Below are 24088 nucleotides of genomic sequence, written 5' to 3' on the forward strand. Positions count from 1 at the left end.
ACTCTACTGCATGAGATTAAAGTTTTAATCTAAACTGTGATAGAAACTGCATCAGTAGAGAAATCATGTTCCGAGAGAGGTCTTGCCTCAGTTTTAGTATTAGATGAGAACAAGGACACTGCTTATTTCCAGTCCCATATGAAGCTGAGCAGTGGACATTCAAAGCATTTATTTCTCAGTAGCTGAGGAAGTACAACTGGAAAAAAAGAAAAGGTTAGTAGACTAACTGCTCAGCTTTGAAAGAACAGACATAGCATGTTTTATCCTGGCTTTTTATCACCCTGCAAAGCAAAGCTGTTATACAGATACACACTCCAAAAGAGTGCCTCAGATCTCTTCTGCTATAAGGCAATGGTGAATTTCTAATAACCATTCTGTGCTTTCCTGCTGGTCTGATCTTAACTCGCTCTTGCTGTTTATGTTTACGTACATTACTTTTACAGTGTCAGTGGATTATTAGACACTCATCTGCTTGCACTTGCATGGCCTTCTTGAATGTCCAATAACCATTAACTCTTGAATGTAACCAATGTCCAATAACATCTCTTATAGTTTATCAATCAAGTTTTACCCAACAGAGATGTATCACCTCTTCAACCATATTAAATATGTGTGTGTGTGTGTGTGTGTGTGTGTGTGTGTGTGTGAGAGAGAGATAAGTCATCCTTGCATTTTGTAGTAGCCCACTTTTTGTTTTACATTATGCAACAAACACAAAAACATACCCAGTAGCTAATGAATGCAAGATGTTGAATTTTATGGATAGCACTGGTCTAGAGAAAAACACACATGCATATTCATTTACATACTGCATGTACACCTATAGGCAGCTATGAAGATTGTCATCTTTAAGAGAATGGCAGAAAATGAAGTACCCACAGAAAACCTGTTATTACATAGGCAGGACATACAGAATCCATCCATAAGACACCAGAGCTGAAAAATAAACTGAAGAAACCTATGCTGTGATAAGTTGCCTTTCTACAACAATAGTTTCTGCATATAACATAGACAAACATTTTGGCTTTTGCAAACATATTTTAAACATCTAATTCTGATGTGATTTTTCACCAGTTCAGACATAGTATCTTCTGTTTAAGAAGAAACATCATATTTTCTGATAGAACCATGTAATAATCTCGATCTAATGATTCAGCTACTAAATCACTACATAAAATGTATACATCTTAGTAAATATATAAATATAAAACAAAACGAGAATGACACTACCTGGCTTGATCCAGTGTTGCTTCTATTAATGGAGAGTGAAAGATGCGAAAGGTAGGGTTAACTTGCACTGAATGGTCAACATGTCCACAGACTTTCCAAAAATGACATAAGACACTTCTGTAAAATTCTTAAGTACATTATCTGACTTTGAAAGAAAATAATACAGATATAATATGCTACCAAAAGAAACTTCAGATGATTGAAATGATCAGTGATAATAATGTTTCCATTTTTCCATTAAAACTACAGGGAAATTCCAAACTTTGATATATTTACTGGAAAATTAGAGAACCCAGAGAATATGGCATTTTGTGCTACTGGCTCATTCACAATAATATGTATTTTTTCATATTAAGTAAATAAAAAAAACAGTAAATGAAAAAAGTATGCTGACTAGTGAGCCACAAAGCACTTTTATTAAATAAAATTAAGTTTTTTTGTTCCTCAAGAAATATGGAACTTCATCAGAATGTGGTGAGAATTTTAATATGTCTTTTTATAAATAGTGGTCTTGCTCCCTGACCAGCAGGGTTATGATATGCCATGTTTTGATGGACAATATGCTTTGCTCATTTTCTTTTATTTAATGTTATATTATTTGTGCCTTATTCTTTGCACTTCTATTAGGTAAGAGAATCTTGGTGCAAGAGTTAGAGTGCGCGTTTGATTAAGGTTTCTATGATAACTTTTTAAATGTATTTTAAAGCAATGAAATATTTACATGTTTACTGTGAACATTATTTATTTATTGTACTGGGATTTTGCTTTTATTTTATGAAGCTGTTTCTTTTAAATGTGGACTTTGAACCTTTTTAATTAATACAGTTTTGTTTTACTGGTTTGTTGTTTACAAATATATCTATTTATATATTTTAAGTGGGGTGCTTGGCATCCTGTTAAAGTTCTGCATTTGCAGTGAAGCAAAACTGTTTATTTCTATTTAATAAAAAATGCTACTAGTCAGCATATGATTTCAATAGTTCTTCATATGTTTCCTACATATGAAATAGCCAATTTTGTGTTCTCAAATGCTATGCACATACAAGCTATTTCAATTGATTAAATAAATATGCACATACACACAGATATGGTATATGTTCATGAGACCATAATACGAAATGACCAATATGAAGTCCTGGACTTGCCCTCCACTGGACCCATGTTAGCACTCATTGCTTGGTCCATACCCCTACAAGACTTATGTTAGAAATGTTAGAATTGTTTGTAGTTTTGTACTGCTAGGCTGATTTTGTATTCAAGATCTTTAGACATTATGATTTTCACAGTTTTGGTCTTTTGATATTATTACCACCAGGTTATGATTTTCAAGGTTGTGGGGTTTTAGTACTGTGACAATAAATTTATACGTGTGTGTGTGTGTGTGTGTGTGCGCGCGCGTGCGTGTATGTATGTGTGTGTGTGTGTGTGTGTGTGTGTGTGTGTTTGTGTGTGTGTGTATAATAAAAGTTTTAATGATATCATGTTAATTACTTAAAATTGCACTTAATAAAAATGACCATAATTTGTCTAGTATCAGTTCATGATACTGAAATTGTATTTTCTTAATAACTGCAAAGCAATGCCCTGGACAATGACTATTGTAAGAATGTTGTTGTTGGTCTTTCTGCTTTTCCCGGTTAGGGGTCGCCACAGTGGAACTCCGGTCTGCTAATGATTGGCAGTTAGTTTTTATGGTGTCGAGTTGCCAGCCCAACTTTCAACGAAGGCAGGCCCATTCAACGCATGTCTTTTGAACTCCCACTCGACCGTGGGGAGGACATGCAGACTCCACACAGAAGGCACTCCCAACCCAACCCGAGAATCAAACGGGAGAACCTCTTGCTGTGAGGCAACAATGCTACCACTGCACCAAGAATAAACCTTTTAATTCAATTCTATATGCCAGTTCCGTTGTTACCTATCCTTGTCCAACGTAATGTCCTATAAATGTAACTGGAGATAAAGTATTTCCGACAGCTCCTGTTGCCTATTTATGCCCAGGATACATCTATTGCATTTAGCTTAAGACAGTATAAGTGATATTTTATAGCATTTGTACATTCACTGCCCTTGTATATGTACTTGTTTGACATATTATACTACTTTAGAATAAATGATCTGGTTTCATTGTTTGGTGTCAAATATATAGCATTCTGACAAGTGTCTAAGCAATGACTTTTGGCTTTTCCCGGTTAGAGTCACCACAGGGGATCAATGGTCTGCAGATTGATTGGCAGTAGACTTTTTACAGAGCTGAGTTGCCAGCCCGGTGCCCAACCTTCACAGAAGGCACATGCACACAAATACAGTCCTACTGCATGTCATTTTAAAACTCGCTCAACCATAGGGAGGACATGAAGACTCTGCACAGAAGGCACTCTAGTTAAGAATCGAACTGGAGAACCTCTTGCTGTGAGTCCACAATGCTAACTGCTGCATCAACATGGCCTATCATTCCAACAAGTCTAAAAGACCGAAAACAGTTTATATACCATTCATAGAATACAACCAACAGCTGACAGCAGTAAAAACCCTTGTAGACATTGTAGATAATGAAACCTCATTTGATATTTAGACTACATATTGCATCCAGGGAATGAAATTTAAACTACATTTATAATTGCACTTACTTTACCATTTAAACCAGTTTTGTGTGTTATTTTCCCTTTAGTTAAAGTTAACACTATTTAAGGCATTTTTATAGTCTGCAATTGCTTTTTGGTTTTGGTGTTGGTCCTAGGTATTTTCTTGAATTTGCTGTACCTAGTTGTAACTACAGCCTGTGGTCATTGATCCATCCACCTCTGGTATTTTACATCACACAAGCAGTCAGCCATCTTGGTTCTTGGCACTGCTGGAAACTTGGAAGCTTGATAAGAAAGCATATGCACTACATTTTATACCCAGACAAGTACATTTAAACTACTTTTTATAACTGCACATATCTTACCATTTAAATCAGTTTTGTATGTTGCTTGCTCTTTTTTCTTAAGTTAAAACAATTGATTTAAGGCATTCTTATAATCTTCATTCCGTTTTGGTTTCTTTATTGTGCCTTGGATTTTTTCCTGAATTTGTTTCCCTCTCACCCTTCCTATTAATGTTGTGCTTTTATACATGGATGATTTTGACCTGCCAGCCCCTTCTATACATCTGACACTGCAAGCTCCTCCCAGTCTCTTCTTCTGTATACCTGGCTCTAGAAGCTCATCCCAGTCTTATCTCTTCTACTTATCTTACTGTTTACTGACAGAAGAAACTGGGAAGTCTCTCTGCTTAGAATGTATGTACTTTGAAATTTCCTTCATGCATGTGTGTTTCTCTTTGCTGGATTGGCTGCCTTTAAATCACCTTGCAATTACATATAGCTTGTTCCGAAATTTTTTTGGCACCTTTTCACTTGCGGCTAACTAAAGTGTGTTTTTACATTAAAAAGACTGAAATGGACATTCTAGTGGCAGTAGAAAGGTATCCTTGTCTGACTTGGAAAGCATACAGAGATGCTTAAAGTGAGATTGTTTCATCTGCTAGAGGGCTTAGTTGGATAATAATTACCACTTTAGACCTACTATTGCTGTGTTTTTACATTAAGAAATTCCAGAATCATCTCTCTTGGTGCAGATAATGTTTACATGGTCTCTCTGAGTTGGGAGGCACCCCAGAAAATGTAGTCCTTTATTGGCCAGAAGGCATGGGAACTAGTTTTCAGCTTTTTTCTATCTGCTATAAATTAGGTACATTTTCCCAGAGCTGTTTAATGCTCAGTGATGGTTAGCAGTACCATGTATAGTAGCAAACCTATAAAGCTTCTACTAAGAATGTTGACCCATAACACAAAAAGCCCATGCATGGAGCTAAGTTAGAGCAGCTAGGTAGAACACCAAACAGCACTAAAATCATAGCACTGTCTAACATCTAGTCTTCACCCTTAATACCACTTAGCAGAACCTTGTAAAACCAAGACCCTTGACCATAATAGTCTAGCCCTAATACAGGTTATGACAAACTGAATTTGCAATTTTTTAATGTCTCAGTGGCTAGCTTGATGAAAATGGGCATCTTGAGACAATTGTCTCATGTACTTAGACAATGTTTGAATCCTTAAACAAACTAACACAGTATGTGAAATTAGGTTGCTAGTTAATTTGAACCTGTGAAACTACAAAACATGGTAAAACCATCACAAAGGCTGCTATAACATTTTACTAGGAGGCAATATTCCTGAGGACAACTGGGACAAGAGGTTTCTGAGGAAAAGAAATTATGGTTTGAGCCTTCATGATAAAGAAATGGTAGCATCTTGCTGTCTCTTTCTCTCTCTCTCTTTCCATAAGTGAATGAGAGCAAGAATTATCCTATCAGACATTAACATGGAAGGGATAATGCAGCTTGTAATTTCACCTTCTTGGGACTTTTCACTCACTGAAAATTTTGGAGAGTTGTATCTCCTTCAAAGCTACTGACCACAACTAGTCTAAACATTAACTGCCACAAGAACTGAATAGTAAAACTCAAGCCTCTGTTCAGTCTGATACAAAAAGACTGTCATTTGTAAGTGTTCTTATTTAACTAGATATAAATGCAAATATTTGCTACAAAGCTTTCTGAGTAACTGAAATACTACAGAAAATGTGGGTGTTATAGTTAAACTTACTTAGGAGACTGGAGGATGGAAGTCCTCACTGAGCTCAACTTAACTTCTCCATCTGAAAATAAGCAACCACAACAGAAAACTTTTGGTGTATTTAAATTATGTATTGGTAGTTATATTTTATGTATCGGTTGGTTGAATTTTCAAGACAGTCAATGGATCCTATTAAACTTTTCTTTTTTATTGCCATCCAACTTTTTCTCCAGGATTGATCTTTTTGTAGTAAAGCATTTTTAATGAGTGTGATACGTTGGCTACATGCCACTGTCAGAGCTAACAACAAAGTTAAAGCAGGAAGGGAACTGGTCCATTTCCTATGATACATTATTTGTTTTCTTTTCTTTAATGGACTGAGTAACTTTTATAACAAGTTATTTCTCGGCATAGCTTGTAATGAAAGTGGCAATGATAGATGGCAGTACTGCACAAAGATTCACGAAAGTGACAGCTTTATTATCAGCATGCCGCTCAGTCTCTAAGCATTAAAAACCATAGCAATCGCCTTAAAATCATAACGGATGTTCGGAAAGACAAATGCTTTTGGCTGCTAACAAAAGCAATTACTGGAAAATGGAAATCAAAGTCTAAACCGACTGTATTTGTAGTGCTGAATCTGAAGTATGGTGGATGATGGAAATGTTGAGGCCACAACATGCACAATAATGTTTTGGAGGAAGACTGAGGTATAAGGAAAGGCAGGAATTGAGAAACTTGTGTAATGTTGGACTGATGATAGTTATAAAAGAAAAACATATGTGATGTATAATGTTTGTAAGAAGGAACAAGTTTATATGATTTATTTTCATTTATATAATGGATGTTTGCCTTCTTTTAGGTGCTTAAAAAACCTCTCCAAACCTTAAAGACCTCTTAAGATGTCAAACATCTACACCTACCCTCAACAATCACTAAAGCACACACCAAAAGCAACTCATAACACCACACATAAGCCTACACCCAATAATCCCACAAGACCAAAGCTCATTAAGCAAGCAAATGAGGAGCATGTGTGTGTGTAATGTAACAGCATCTCCTATGACAAGATTGTCATAGGAGATTCTGTTATATGACACACACATGCTCCTCTCAGCAGGCTGGACAAGGAGAAGATAATAGTTGCTTATCTGGAGCTATGATCTGCAATATCATGCACACACTCGGGTCACTGCACCACAGGTAGCAATATGATTCTAACATAGTCCATGTATGTGCAAATGACCCGAGGCATACCCCACTGAACTATATAAAAGTGACACCATGAATCTCTCTGAATATGTTTCACAGGCAAATATGTGCCTTGCATTGAGCAGCATTCTACCCTCAATAAGGATGAAACAGAAAATGACTGATTTTAATAATTGGCTTAGTTTCTTGTGTCACAAAGGAAATCCACTATCTCTCAGTATGGAAGAACATGGTTAGCAGACCACTTTGTTTTGCCAAAGATGGCCTGAACCTGTCCCCACTGAGCTTTGGGATAACTTTGTCCACTCTTTTAGTGACAATTTTAGGCAATTTAAAAATGGCAAGGCTACTAATACAGCAAAAAAAAAAAAAAAAAAAAAGTGTCACTGCTCAATTCTAGTTACCTAACCAAGAAACTCGACACCCAACTTGGTTTGAAGCCACAAAAGGTACTCAGGCAGTGGAATGCTACAGTAAATTCTATACATTTAGACCAACAGGAGCACAGATAAGGGCTAAAGCTGGTGGTGTCGAACTAATGTTGACAGCAAATACAGCTCAAGGTTAGATAAATAGGATGATGTCCTGGAGTTCATCCACATTCAATTCTCAATATAGGCAATGTTCCCTACCATGTCCTGACCATCAACAGGTCATCCTTTATTACCCAAGCAGTCTTAAACTCTTACCTAGGGCTAATAGAGACACCCATTATCAATCCAAATACCCTCTTCATAGGAGACTTTAACTACCCCTCTTTAGACTAGGAAATGTACACTGCCGCTAACTCATAGGCACAACATTTTCTGGCATTTATCACCCCCCCCCCACACACACACCATGTAAAAGACTCATTGTTGAAGACATTCCACACAGCTCTCTTAGGAACTATTTTAAATCAAACTACATCTTATTAAAGGACAGATTTTCATAATTCACAGCTCTCTCACACCCCAAGAACGCAGCTATCCTTGCAGAATTATTTATAGAAGCCCTCTAATATCATGTGAATAGCTGCACTGAGGCTGTATTACCTAACATAAGTAACTCCCAATGTATCACCAAAGGCAAACCACACAGATTAAATATTTACCTTAACAAGATATATAACAAAAGAAAAAAGTCATGGCCAAACTCAGAAAGAGCAACTCTCACAGAGACATGAGCTCATGGATTCAACTAAACAAGAAGCTAAGAAGTCTAATTAAGTCCAACACAGCAAATTATTAGGTCAGGATAGCCTCCCATGCTAGGTACAATCACAATGTCTTTTTCAGCTATGTCAGAAAGCTTAAAAGTAATGCTCAGCAGAGTGCAGAACTGGTAGTAAATGGCAAAACCTTCACTGATCAGGGGGACATGGAGCTAAATTTATCAGCCAGAAGATTTGCTAACTAATTTACACTTCATTGTTCCTTGACAAATCCCTTCTAGCATATCATCCCAACTATTAACAGAAAGCAGGTCCTCAAGGGATTAATTGGCCGTGACAATATCCCCAATTTCCTCCTAAATAGCAATCAACTGACCCTGTTAACTACAGACCCAATACTTTGACAAGTTTAATATTATAAAACATGGAACAAATTATCATGGAAATGATCAAGAAGAACATTGTAAACCTACGGACACTGAACCCATCCCAGTCTGTGTTTAGTGCAACAGCTTGACTACTCAAGCTGGTAGACTACTTTGAGAGGGAAACCATGGATATGGATGAGGGAAAAATGGTTCATACTGCCTACCTTGAACTGGCCAAAGCATTCAGTACAACACCCCACTCAGGTATTGTTGACAAACTCTCAGAATGAGGCATACATCCCTGCATAACTTGCTGAATTGCAAGTTGGCTCATAGACAGGACCAAAGAAGTCAGGAGGGGTGAGATCACCAACAGCAAGAGACTGGTCACCAGCAGTGTACCCCAGGGCTCCGTGATGGGCCAGCTCCTGTTTGGCATCTACTTCCTGAAAATCAAGTCTAATGACAAAAGCTTCTAGCTCACCAAGTTCACAGATGACTGTAAACTGGAAGCTACCATAGATTCCCTATACAGCACCAGCATCCTGCAAGTGGGTCTAACACAAATAAAATGCCATGGATTAAAACTCAGTGCAAAGAAATGCATTATAGTTCCCTTTGGGAAATCATCCACACAAGCTAATTACTTCACCAATAAAACGCCCCTAAGAGTAGTTAGAGATCTGGGAACATATGTAGACAGTAATCTGGTGGTCAACCAACACATAGCCAAGATAGTAAGGAAATCACTGTATGTTGCCAAACTCATAAGAAAGATCATAGCATCCTGGTCCATGGAAGTAATAGTAACACTCTACTCAGTCCATATCAGACTCATCATTGAGTACAATGGGACCTTTGACATGTGCCTAACCAGGCATTTTCAACAGTTGGAATGCCTCAAAGGTTCCTCACAAGGAGAATCCAAGGTATGAATAGCTTGTGCTGCAAAGGTTGCCTTAAGTCCTTATCTCTGTACTCAGTTTCCTACAGGTTACAGAGAGTCAAGGTATGCCTAGTATATAAAGCAGCCTCAGATCCAGCTCTGATGGATCTTTTGCCCTCCTGCAAGACAAACAGTACCAGAAACACTAGATCCAATGACCTCAGCTTGGTCTGCAACATAAGTAGTACCTGCTGGAGTGACTGATATGTGTCTCAAAGGATCCTCACGCTATGGAATATGCACCTCATCTACATGAAGCAAAGTTTTTCCTGACCCAATTCAAAAGAAACTTTGTTCACTGGATGGGAAAATCCAAATTCACCTCCGGTCTAGTCCCCATGTCTTTAACTGACACAGGCCAACAGTAAGTAAATTAATCCCCTACTAACATTCTGCCTCCACATAACCTTTAGCTATCTCTTAACAAACATACTCCAACCATACAGGTATCAAAGAAACTGTGGGATAAAACTGGGTTGGGATGCATGGCTATGCTTGTGAACACCCTGGTAGTCATTAGCATGTTATAGACCTATGAACGTATGACACAATAATGTGTATCCAATGTGTGTGTGTGTGTGTGTGTGTGTGTGTGTGTGTGTGTGTGTGTGTGTGTATAGCAATATGTTGAATATAAATGTGAGTAATGTACCTTTGAAACATTCTCTGCCACAATCAGGTAACTAGATAACACTTTGTGTTAGTCAGTAATGAGCTATTAATTAATAATTACTTTCATATAAAAAAAATTAGCCTGCAGTGCTAAAATCATAAAATTATTCCTCATCTGAAGATGCATCAGTTAGAAAGACCCTGGAAGCATGGTGGCTATTAGCACATCAGGAGCTATTGAAGATAGACAGTTGGAATTTAGGACTGGGTAAGGGCTACCACCTCAACATTTTCCAATAGCCAATTTGCTGGAGTGGCTATGTGATCTGTATGTAGAAACCAAACATACTTTTTTTAATTTTGAACTACATGCCAAGTGGGTCATATTTTGTTTTGCTTCTATACTGAAATCCATCAGGATAGTAATTTTCTTAGTTCTAAAGAACATCAAATAGATTACTATTTTTTTCTGTATATAAAACAAATGCTTCCTGCATTTCTTTGGACGCAACACTGGTGGAGAATCTGAAGAGTCATCCAGTGACTGGGCATTTGCAGTCCTTACCACATTTCTGGTACCAAGGTGCAAACCATATTTGGGTTTTGAATTCCATAAAGGAATGTTTATTGTTGTGTCCCTGGGGAGCTTCTGCTACTAATCTTGGAGTATCTTCTGTGTGACAACATCCATTGGGAATTACTAAAAAGCCATGTGGACTCGCACATTGTCAGTGATCAGGACACAGGGCAACCACTAATGCAAAGACCATGTCTGTTATAAAGGACTAACCAAAGATAATCATATGTATAATCATACCTGGTCACCTTTAAACATTGTAGTATCTTAGTAAAAGTGGAAATGAATAGACAGGACAAAAGTCATGTTATGTTAGGTGAAATAAGAGGCATGGAAAATGCATAAGGACGTGGAGGGAACTGATTTCATGGATCATCAGAAAGTCAACAGATATATTTTATCTAGGGCTGGCATTTTGTCTTAAATATAAGCCGCAACAGTATATAACTAGCTGTTTAATGCCAATTACTTTCGAAAAAGTGCAAATACAATATTTTAAAATGTAAAGCATTGGATACAACATGATAGTAACAGTATTATTTAATTTATTTATTTATTTATTGACATTTGTTAACCAGGTTTGTCCAACTGGGCTTGTGGCCCATTTTCAGTGGAGACCCAAGGAGAAAAGCTCCAGTAATACATTTTAAAACAAGTACAATTTTAAACAATATTGATATAATAGCAGTTATAGCAAAATGATTCACATATATGTTGGGTTACATGCATAAAGTTAAAGTTGCATTAAAAAGAAGCTAAGTAACAATTTTACATTGATATAGTACAATAGGTCAACAATAAAAATTTTTGTTTGTATAAAATTGTGCAAATGCATAGTAGACACACTGGAGAGAGAGGTGTAATGAGGTACTAAGTATTGTCCTTTTGAGGGTACATAAAGGGAAGGAAAACTAGGTAGGGTCATGGCAATGGCAGGTTCTGGAAATGAGAAAATAAGCTTTTAGTTAATTTTTAAAGTGTGAGGTGTGAGAGATTGAACGTAAGTCAAGGGGAAGGTTGTTCTAAGCATGGGCAAGGGAGTGTTTGTAGAGTAGTTTGCCTACTGACCTTTTTGGGTGGTAGATATCAAGTAATTGTTGATTAGAAGTATGGAGGGTCCGGGATGGGATGTAGATGGAGACGAAGGAAGATAGAGATGGACAGAAGGAGGGTTTATAAAGAATAGAGTGTAGCATATGAAATTGATGAGTGCAAAAACTGGGGAAGTTCAAGCCATTGAAGAGAGTTTAAAGAAATGCAGTGGTGTGAGTTGTATGGGGAGTTAGTAATGAATCTGGCTATTTTATGGTAAGTCTGTTGCAGTTTGTTTAAAGTGGAGGCCTGGATATTGGTAAGAACTGGGGCGGCGTATAAGAGGGATGGGAGGAGTGCCTGGCCCAGGGTAAGTCTAGATTCAGGGGTTAGGAATTTTTTGTTCCGATATAGCAGACCTAGTTTCTGGTTTGTTTTTTTTATACATTGGAGTATGTGTAGGTTGAACTTGAGTTCATCATCGATAATGACCCCTAAGAGTTTTGTTTGGGTGTCAGGTTGGATGCTTGTATTGTTAGAAGATGTAATAAAAAAGGAGGTTTGTGATGAGAAAGAGAATGGGGAAGGAAAAGTAGGAGTTTGGTCTTTTTGGGATTTAGGATCAATAGGTTGTGAGAGAGCCATTGTTCAGTGGATAGTAGGGCCTGTTGGGTAAGGGAGTGTAGTTCAGGAATGTTATTTGAGATGGATATAAGTGTGGAGTCGTCGGCATACTGAATAAGGGAGGATTCCTTGCATGAGGTGTAAAGATCATTGGTAAAGATGTTAAACAAAAGGGGTCCCAAGATGGAGCCCTGGGGAACACCAGTGGAGATGGGAAGGAAAGGTGAGGAGGATGAGAGCCAGTTAACAGATTGTTCCCTGCCAGACAGGTAACTATTAAACCAGGCAAGTGTGGAGGGGGATAGGTGGAGATTTGCAAGTTTGGATAGTAGTAGAGAATGAGAGACAGTATCAAAGGCTTTGGAGAGATCTAGGAAGAGACAGTAAATAAGTTTATTGTTATCTAGGGCCTCTGCAATGATATGAGTGAAGGAGAGGAGGGCAGTGGTGGTGCTGTGGTGAGGACAAAATCCATGTTTGGTAGGGGTAAGTAAGTGGTGTGTGAGGAGGTGATTGAGAATCTGTGAGTGAATACATTTTTCTAATATCTTGGAGAGGAGGGACAGAATGGCAATGAGTCGGTAGTTTGAGGTGTCAGTGGATTTTCCACCTTTATGAAGAGGGATAGTGAAGAAAGATTTCCAAAGGGTGGAGACAGTTGATTCCAGAATAGATTGATTAATTAGTATAGATACAGGATAGGCAAATGAGTCAGCAGCAAGTTTGAGGAATGTGGGAGATAGATTGTCAGTGGAAGGAGAGCAAGGTTTTAGCTTGAGTAGTAGAGATTTGATGTAATAATGGGAACTGGCTCAAATGAAAACAAAGTTGTGTTAGTGGGACTTGGAGAGATGGGTGTTGAAGTAGAGTTTGGCTTAGAGGTTACCAGATTTTGGATGGAAGAGATGAAGTGTTTATTCAGGAGGGTAGCTGTTTCCTGAAAGGAAGCGTTAGGGTATGGGGAGGGATTAGAGGGCTTTCCAGGATAGAGGATATTGTTGAGAGCTGAGCAAAATTTTTGAGGAATGGATTTATTGTTAAGCTGAGCAGAGCTACAGTATAACTTTTTGTTATTAGTTGTATGTTTTTTTGCAAGGTTCCTCAGTTGTCTATATTTTTGAAGAAAATGTGGTTGTTTAGTTTTAGTCCAGGTTTTCCAAGCATGATCTCTTTGTTTCATAAGGCACCTAGTCTCTTTGCAGAGCCAGGGAGCATGGTTTGATTTTATTCTGATCTTCCTAGAGGGAGCTAAGGAGTTTAAAGTATTCATGAAGATGCTATTGAAAGTGCTTACAGCATCGTTTAGGGGGAGGTGTTCTAGGATGGACCAATCTATGTTGTATGTAAAGTGACAATGGTAGATATTTCAGCACTGTACATTTATAAAAGAGCTTTGCCTAGTAATTTAAGAAAGTGGGCATTGCAGCATGATCCCGAGAAGTCTAATAAGGTGGTAACTTTAGTAGAATTCAGATTAGTTAATGACAAAATGTTTAAAACTAAGTTGTATGCATCTGAGATTAAAATTGCTATAAGAAATCTAACCTATTTTTTAAAAATAAAATGCCACAAGTGATGTGGTAATTTGTTTCAAATGTTAGAGAGAGTTCACATTTCTAAGCTTTGTGGTAGTAATTTAGAAGAGAATGCTAGCAGTGTGAAAACAGACATACATGCTAGAATTGAAGTTCTTCATAAGCAGAGTGACAAAATTACATCTAGAAAAGATAATTCACTATTAATCAATTGCATTACAACTATGCTGGTGAAGTACATTATATTTCTAGAGCCAAGTGAAGTTCAACACCTGTTAGATTCTGGAACCATGATTACAATTACTAAAGGTCCCATGGCGTGTATGCACAAGATAAGCACAAATCAAAAAGCAGAGGTGAGTGCATCCATAGTGAGAGAAAAGAATGCTCCCCCATGTGTAGAATTGCAGGCAGATCTAGGAAAGCTGTTCTTACCTGTGGCTGTAACACCTGATTTGAATCCTAATATTATATTAGGAAAAGATCTTCGCCATTTTAAGACTATAAAAATATGGAAGAAGTGGGAATCCAGATATGGACTGGTGGGCTGATACACTTATGAAACGGGTAGACCAGCAGTTTGAAAAACCCATTCAGTGTAACAATGGATTGGGAGCAGTATGCAGAGATCAAGAATCATAACAGAAAAAAGGAGAACAAGGAACTGGTCTGTATGCTCAAAAATAGCTCACATTTGCTTGGAGTTGGACATGAAAAGGATGCTCTCTGTTATCAGAAACATGTCCCAGTGATGCAGCATTTAAAATCCAAAACTAAAAGAGATATCAGTATAGGAAACAAGAGTGAGCTAAATAACCGTGAAGTAATAATATGCTCAAATCAAATGTCTTCACTGAGACGAATTACTACCATTACCACAGAAACTGCGGAAAATGGAGAAAGAAGGGTATTTTCATGAGAAAAAAAGGAATAGGTGAATAAAGTAAATATTGAAAGTGAGGTAAGTAGAAACATGCAGAACCTATTTATTTCATGCAAATTTGAACATTCATTAAAGACAAAAGGCAGATTCCCAGCAAGAGGTATTTTCAAATAAGGAAAGTTGTTATATTTTAGATACAATTTGTTACAAAAAATATTTACTGAGGGTGGACAAAATGGAGAAAGAACGGTAATGAGGATTTTACAGATTTTAGAAAAAGCAGAATGAGATTTTTGACTAGAAGTGCCTTTTGTAGTGAAAGACATAAAAGGAACTGCAATGTCATTATTTTTGGAGAAACAAACTGAGATTCTACTTCAAAACACATGGTGGAATAAAATAATGTTGAATTAGTAGGCTTACAAGTGAGTCACATTAATTCCAAAAGAGTACACATGAAGGATGATGCATTAAATACAGCAAGACAGAAGGCAAATGTTTGGAGAGCAGTCAACTGGATGTTCTCATTACTTCTTCCCATTACTCTGTCCTGAAAGATGACCTCTTACATAGAGCGAATCCTGAAGACTAGAGTCAGGAAGATAGCTCCTCAACTAGACGATCATCTAAAAGGAAGACCCTAGAGGTGTGATGTATTTCAACCCATTCAGATGTAATATGTAGCGTTACACAGCTGGAATTGGGGACTGGTTGAAGGATTCAAACTGAACATTTTTAGATAACTCATTTAATGGAGGGCCTATTTGAGACATTGCATAATATAATAAAAGCCATTTTTTTGTAGTTATAACTAACGCAAGTGGGCAGTATTTTGATTTTCTTTGAAACTGAAAGCCAAGAGATTAGTAATTTTCATTTTCTCTAGAATATAACTTTTTTAATATATAAAGGAATGTGCCAATGTTGTCTTAGACTTTAAACACATACAATTATGAAGATTTCATTGACGTGAAAGTAATTATCATTTTTTGGTTTCATCTTGATAGGATGCTGTCTGATAGCAGTTGCAGAATGCGTGTGTGTGTGTGTGTGTGTGTGTGTGTGTGTGTGTGTGTGTGTGTGTGTGTGTGTGTGTGCGCGCGCGCATCTGGAAGGATCTGTACCTCTAGATAGAAAACAAAGGATTTTTCTCTTCAAGTTAATGCTAACTTTGATTACAGTCTTTCTAGGACCTTAATGGTGGGAAAAATCCATTTTTATACTTAGGCCAAAATCAAGTAAATTCAGAAGAGATGATCAAATAATCTACCATTACTTAATCTAGCTTTATCTTAGATAAGGGCTTTTGTTGGAAGACATTATCAGAGCCTTAACTTTTTCTGTAGCTACAATTAGGTCACCATATGTTTCCATTTTACACTGTAGCTTGACAATTAGCACTTGTTTTTGTGCTTGGGACTGGGTGTTGTTCCTTGCTTAGTTGTTTGTTGCAGTGTGGCTTGTTTCATTCAAACAAACATATCAATCTAAGAATATTATATCTCCATTTCAATACATTTCGACGAGTGCTATTCTGTTGTACAACTTTTGTCCAAGCTGGACAATGCTCTCTTGATTTGTTTTAAAGTTATATACATTAATCTAGTTTGCTAAACACACCTGATACACTTGTAATAGGTGACTCTATCGTCAGGCACACTGATGTCCCGCTCACCAGGCAGAACAAGGAGAAGGTCACGGTGAGCTGCCTGTCGGGCGCTGGGATCTGACACATAACACAAGCACTCAGATCACTCCAAGGCAAGTACAAATATGACTAGGTCATTGTCCATGCTGGTGTGAATGACCTGAGACGTACCTCCCTGGACTACATGAAAAGAGACATAGAGGAGCTCTCTGAGCATGTAGCCCAGGCCAGTATGACCCTGACCTTGAGTAGCATCTTACCCTCACCAAGAATGATGCCCCAATATGAAGACAAGATGATCAATTTCAACAACTGGCTTAAGTATTGGTGTCATTCAAAGGGGATCCAATGCCTGTCAGCCTGGGATGACATGCTCGACAAGCCACGATGCTTCACTAGGGACGGCTTGCACCTGTCACCCCTGGGCTTTCCGATATTGGCAAAGGCTCTTGCTTCCCCCATAGTGCCTTTTTTAGGCAAGGCTCAAAAGACAAACCCACCTCCATAGGTATCACAAGGGATAAGAAACTAAGAGTAATGCTACTCAAAGCCAGAAGTCTAAACCTCAAGATGCACACACTCAAAACTCTCCTTAACATGGAGAACATCGATATCTGTGCAGTAACAGAAACCTGATTCAAGGCTCCCGAGAGCACCCCAGCACTACCAGGTTATACCTCATATCATGCTTTTCGGCCCCAAAACTTGGACCAAACCACAAAAGGAGGGGGAGTATCAATATTCATCAAAGATACCCACACCTCCAGGTTGGTGGCACAGCACAAAGCATCAGAGACTATCCATGTGCAACTAACAGTGGGTAAAACTGCCTTCCAGTTTATAGCCTGCTACAGATCACCCTCCCAAACCCAGGAACCCCACTCGGCCTTCCTGAGAACACTGGAAAATATGAAGGTCTCTCCAAACACCATTATACTGGGTGACTTCAACTACCCAAAGATAGACTGGGAGCATTACTCTAGCTCCAACACCCTAGCTCAAAGGTTCCTAGAATTTATAAACTCAAATGCTATGGAACAACTTGTGGACTCTATGCTCCAGACCAGAAGTGTATCCCTCACTGGTAAGATCAGACCATAAACTAATCTCACTGGATATTCACATCCCGACCCCACCCCCTGCCCAGAAAACCACAGTGAAAAACTTCTCTAAAGCAAATTTCACACTCCTCAAAACCGAGGTGGAATCCTTCAAAGCTCCCGAGCCTGTGGAAAATATGGCCCAGACCGCAGAATCCTTTATAAATGCATTCTATGAACACCTTCAGGAATGCATGGATCATGCAATCCCAAATAAAACCAAGACCCAATCCTCCAAAGGCAGACGTCCTGTCTAGTGGACCCCAGCCATAAACAAACTATACAATACAAGGAGGAAGCTACTACATGATAGAGCAAAATCCCAAAAAGGGAAGGCATCTCTGATCAGTATTAGCAAAAAACTACGGGCACTCATAAAATCGTCTAAGGCCAGCTTCGAGAGAAAAATTGCACAGGACACTAAGGATAATCACAAGGCTTTCTTTAGTTATGTTAGGAACCTGGGTGGGAATTCCCAGATATGCTCAGAATTAGTCCAAAATGACAAAAAATACATCGAACCCACAGACATTGCCAACATCCTAGCTGACAGGTTCAGAGCAAACCCCCCCCCCACCAAAAGGGCAAATATCTATCCCAGCAGAGTGCTGCCCCCCTGACATCTCAGATGTTCAGGTAAGAGCCACCCTCTCCTAAGCAAAAAACACAGCATCAATGGGACCAGACGGTGTCCCGAGTTGCGTCCTACATGAACTCCAAGAAGAGCTAAACCCAAACATAAAACTACTGTTCAATCTCAGCCTTACTACAGGATATGTACCCAAAGAGTGGCGTACAGCAACAGTGATCCCTCTCCACAAAGGTGGTGCCTCAACAGATCCTGGAAACTATCGCCCCCATAAGCCTGACTAGCTTGGTCTGCAAAGCTATGGAAAAGATCATCATGGACCTCATAAATAAAGATATTGGGGACCTACAGACACTGAATCCTACCCAGTTCGGCTTTGTTAAGGGCAGATCCTGCTTCTTAAACCTGGTCGATTTCTTTGAAACAGTCACCAAGGCCATTGACGAGGGGAAGGTGGTCCACACAGCCTACCTGGACCTCGCAAAAGCCTTCGATACAATACCCCACTCGGGCATTATAGATAAGCTCACCAGCTTAAATATAAACCCCTATGTCACTAGATGGGTTGCAAACTGGCACAAGGACAGAACCCACATGGTTAGAATTGCTGGAGTCATGTCAGACTCCAAACCAGTTACAAGTGGCATCCCACAAGGCTCAGTCCTGGGACCTCTCTTGTTCAGTATATATTTCTCGGAGGTACAGGCCAACATGGAAGGACTGTGGCTGACCAAGTTCGCAGATGACTGCAAACTGGGTGCCATAATCGACTCTCCAGCCGACACAAGCATCCTCCAAAAGGGCCTCATAGAAACAGACAACTGGTGCCAGAGCCATGGCCTCAAACTAAACACCAAAAAGTGTATAGTCATCCCCTTTGGCAAAAACAAAGTGCCCACAAATTGCCACATAGGTGGTAATCCATTAAGTACAGAAGAAGTAATTAGGGACTTGGGGACCCAAGTTGATAGCAATCTCTCATTTGACAACCACGTGGCCAAAGTAGTTAGAAAAACATTTTATATAGACCACCTAATCATGAAGGGATTCACATCTAGATCAGGGGAGGTCATCATGCCTCTTTACTCATCCCTCATCGGGCCCATAATTGAGTACAATGCCCCTTTTGGGATGTACCTTACCAGACACCTGCAACAACTGGAAAGACACCAAAAGTACCTCACCAAGAGGATCAAAGGGCTCAAACAGATGCCATATGCTGCCCGGTTAAAGAAACTCCAGCTCTACTCAGTGGCATACCGCCTGCTCAGAGGCGATCTGTGCCTGACGTATAAAGCCATGTCCAACCCGGAATTAATGGACATGCTGCACCTCAGAAAATCCAAATCCCATCGAACTACGCGCTCGAGAGACTTGAACCTCAGCACTGAAATAAATAGGACATGCTGGAGGGACAGATTCATAACCCAGAGGCTCCCTTCACTCTGGAATAAAATCCCAGTCCAGGTTAGGCAGAGTCCCTCATTGACTCTCTTCAAGAGGAATCTTGATGAGTGGATGGGAGATCGTAGGTTTACCCCGGGTATCACTTCTGCGTCACTGTTAGACAGAGGCACAGTATACTAACCTCGAAAAAGGGCATAGCAAAATTATTTTAAAATGGGTGGCGAAAGCCAAACACACTCTGGCTAGGCTTATAAATGCCCTAGGGCAGATAGCCTAGTATGAACCTATAAAAAAAGTGGAAAAATGACTATTACATTGTTTCTGTTGTTTTCATACAAGTTTTAGATTTTCTAATTGTTTTCATTATTTCTATATTTCAATTTTCTGGATAGTGGGTGAGATATGCACAGGTTAACTCAAATTTAACATTATGCTGACATAAGGACAACCCTGGAGCATATAACAATTATCAGAGGGTATAGACCATCAAAAGCAAGTGCAGATGACCTAGAGGAATTCATACATTTCTTACATGAAATACAGGAGGGAAAAATACTATTAGCTGGGGACTTAAAGTCACCTAGCTGTCCCTGGAGGAGTGGTTTCAGCCCAGAAATTAGTACTTTATTGACCATTTTGGGCTATTTTCTCTCTCTTTCATTTCCTTGCTATAAAACCCGCATTTGTGAGGTTTTTGAGCTTGTATAAAGCTCAGCAAGCTCCTGCCTGGTGCCCTGCTGAGTTCTACAGCAGCAGATAGACAAAAGAGAGACTTTGAAGTGATTAACTATCATTTTTCTGCATTTTCTTGCTGCCTTTAGCTAATTCCGCCTAAAATGAGAAATTTTTTAGAGTTTCTGTGATTTAAAAAGCTTCTTTCAGCTACATATTGTACTTATTTTACTGCCTGCACTTTAACAAAGTAATTTTTATGTTTAAATTACCTGTTTAACTGTTGTAGGCTACACACTCACGTGTGATAGCCATTTATGTGCATTTAAAGTGTTTTTTTTATTGTATCTGCTTTATTTTCTGAAAAAGAACAAAAAAAATACTTGTTTTCCCGCTTTTCTAAGGTAGTATAGTCCAGTTTTCAGGTTAGTGCTGAATTCAGGGCTGCTTCTGTGTTTGCCCATACCTTACTTGGATAGAAGGAAGTTTCTCTGTTCACCTGTGAGAAAAGGGAGCTTTGAGCAGCCTATCTGTCCCTGGAGAGTGATTTCAGCCCAGAAATTAGTAGTTTATTAGCCATTTTGGGCTAATTTCTTTCTCTCTCATTTCCCTGCTATAAAACCCGCATTTGCGCGGTTTTGCCTGCTGGGAAGCGCCTGTTAGTTAGGGTATAACAATTCCCAGCTCCACAAAGTCTCCTCTTCAACTTTTCCCTTGGAACTAGACAAACTTTCAACTTAAGCACTCAAACCATTCACTTCTCAGCCTGGCACTTGCTCAAAACTCATAGCAAGCACGAATAAACCTTAGCAATAGACTCCCTCCTATACTGTAGAGAAGGACAAGGCTCTATTCAACCTTACCAGCCAATCAGCAAAACAGTTTACTGTACCTATCCAGGCATTTCCAAAGGGCAGTTTCAGGTGTACTCTCTGGTCCAACTGGTGAATCTGGGTATTTTGAGGCAATGTTACAACTGCCTCATGTACACAGACAACCCTCTCCTCCTACCACCGAAACACTAAAACATGTGAGAGATGTAATTATACAGCCAAACTGGAGGCTAAGCTCTCTCAACACAAGAATGGACCAGGCAGTCAAGAGGAGAAGGGAATTACTTGCATCACACCACTAGTCTCACACAGATCTATGAAACCAACACCGGCAAAAACACACATAAATACACAAAAACATACTCGGAGGGTCTAAATAAAAATCGGCAAAGGCAACACAGGCGTCCAAAGCAGACATCCAAGCAACCTCCATCCCCCAACACAAACCAAGAAACACATAATTCCCAAAACCAGTGTGCCATGCAATCACAGCCCTTAAGGCAAAATAACATACCCAACACACTACTAATAGGTGACTCTATAGTCAGGCACACTGACTAGGCTGAACAAGGAGAAGGTTACTGTTAGCTGCCTGTCAGGTGCCAGGATCCGCCACATAACACAAGCACTCAGGTCACTCCAGAATAGGTACAAATACAACTCTGTCATTGTCCATGTTGGTGTGAATGACCTGAGCCATACCTCCATGGACTACATGAAAAGAGACATGGAGGAGCTCTCTGATCACATAGCCTAGGCCGGTATGACCCTTACCCTGAGTAGCATTGTGCCCTCACCAAGAATGATACCACAGTATAAAGAAAAATTATCAATTTCAACAACTGGATAAGCTTCTTGTGTCATTCAAAGGGGATCCAATGTCTGTCAGCCTGGGATGACATGCTCAACAAGCCACGCTGCTTCATTAGAGACAGCATGCACTTATCACCCTTAGGCTTTCGAATACTGGCCAAGGCTCCTGCCACCCCCATAGTGCATTTTTTAGGCAAAGCTCAAAAGAAAACCCCACCACTGTAAATAGCACAAGTAACAAAAAACTGAGGGTAATGCTACTCAGTGCCAGAAGTCTAAACCTAAAAATGCACGCAATCAAGGTACTCCTTAGTATGGAGAAAATCGATATACGTGCAGTAACAGAAACCTGGTTTAAGGCTCCAGAGAGCACCCCAGCACTACCAGGCTACAACTCATACCATACATTTTGGCCACAGAACCTGGACTGAAATACAAAAGGCGGGGGAGTATCCATATTCATCAAGGATACCCACACCTCCAGGTTAATGGCTCAGCACGATACTTCAGAGATCATCCACGTGCAACTAACAACAGGCAAAACTGCAATCCAAATTGTAGCTTGCTACAGATCACCCACCATGTCCCAGGACCCCCATTCCGCATTTCTGGAAACATTGGGAAACATAAAGGTCCTACCAAACACTATGATATTGGGTGATTTCTATTACCAAAACATTAACTGGAAGAACTACTCAAGCACTAACTCCATCACCCAACATTTCCTAGAATTTATAAACTCAAAAGCCCTGGATTAACTGGTCAACACCCCCACCAGAGGTGACAACATATTGGACCTGGTCATCACCAACATGGGCAACCAGTGTTCCACACTGGCGGTCAGCCCCTCACTGTTTAGATCTGACCATAAACTAATCACTCTGGATATCCACATTCCACCCCCACAGTGAAAACTTCCAAAGCAAACTTCATGTTACTTAAGACCGAGGTGGAAAGTTTCAAAGCCCCCATGCTAAAGGATAACGCTGTCCAATATGCAAAATCCATTACTAATGCACTCTACGAGCACCTACAAGAATGCATGGATCGTGCTATCCCAAGCAAAACCAAGATTCACAACACCAAGAAAAGGAAACCAGTCTGGTTGACCCCTGCCATAAACAAGCTATACAATAGAAGGAGGAAACTAGTACAGAAGAGAGTAAAATCCCAAGAAGGGAAGACAACTCTGATCAGTAACAGAAAGAAACTACAATCCCTCATAAAATCATCCAAGGCTAGTTTCAAAAGAAAAATTGCCAAGGACTCCAATGATAACCACAAGGCATTCTTTAGCTATGTCAGGAATCTAAGTGGCAATTCTCAGATCTGCTAGGAGTTAGTGCAGAATGACAAAAAATACACTGAACTGACCAATATAGCCAACATCCTGGCAGACAGGTTCAGTGCAAACTTCACCCCTCTCTCACCCCCAAAAGGGCCCATAACTATACCATAAGCATGTATTGCCCTTGAAATCACAGACACTCAGGTTAAAATGGCCCTCTCCAGAGCCAAAAACACAGCATCAATGGGACCGGATGGTGTCCTGGGCTACGTACTACATGAGCTCAAAGATGAACTAACTCCTCACCTAAACACACCGTTCAAACTCAGCCTCTCCATAAGCTATGTGCCCATAGAGTGGTGCACAGCAACGGTTATTCCACTCCACAAAGGTGGAGCCACAACAGACCCTGGGAACTATCACCCTTTAAGCCTGACTAGCTTGGTCTGTAAGGCTATGGAGCGCATCATCATGGATCTCATTAAAAGAGACATTGGGAATGTCCAAACACTGGACCCTACCAGGTTCGGCTTTGTTAAGGGCAGATCATGCCTCCTAAACCAGGTGAACATCTTTGAGACAGATACCAAGGCAATAGATGAGGGAAACGTGGTCCACACAGCCAACCTAGACCTCTCAAAGGTCTGTCTTCGACACAATTCTCCATTCAGGTATTATAGATAAGCTCACCAGCCTGAACATAAACCCATATGTCACGTGATGGGTTGCCAACTGGCTCACGGACAAAACCCACATGGTAATAGTTGTCAGAGCTAGGTCTGACTGTAAACCAGCTACAAGTGGCATTTCCCCAGGTCTTAATCCTAGACCCCTCCTTTTTGGCATATACTTCTCAGAGGTACAGGCAAGCACAGAAGGCCTATGGCTGACCAAGTTCACTGATGACTGCAACCTAGGCTATAATTGACACTCCGGCTGACA

The 24088-nt window shown here is 39.7% G+C and overlaps 1 protein-coding gene across 1 annotated transcript in view; it reads right to left on the reverse strand.

The window, feature by feature from the left end:
• Positions 1–1306, reverse strand: part of LRRC4C (leucine rich repeat containing 4C) — a 3048452-nt gene extending 3047146 nt beyond the window's left edge. The window contains exon 1 of the mRNA XM_044058949.1: positions 1231–1306. The gene's annotated coding sequence lies outside the window, so the exon portion shown is untranslated. The remainder of the gene's footprint in view (positions 1–1230) is intronic.
• Positions 1307–24088: the final 22782 nt, after the last annotated feature.

This window comes from Protopterus annectens, chromosome 17.part0, assembly GCF_019279795.1.
Source record: "Protopterus annectens isolate FY-2018-M chromosome 17.part0, PAN1.0, whole genome shotgun sequence".
NCBI lineage: Eukaryota > Metazoa > Chordata > Ceratodontiformes > Protopteridae > Protopterus > Protopterus annectens.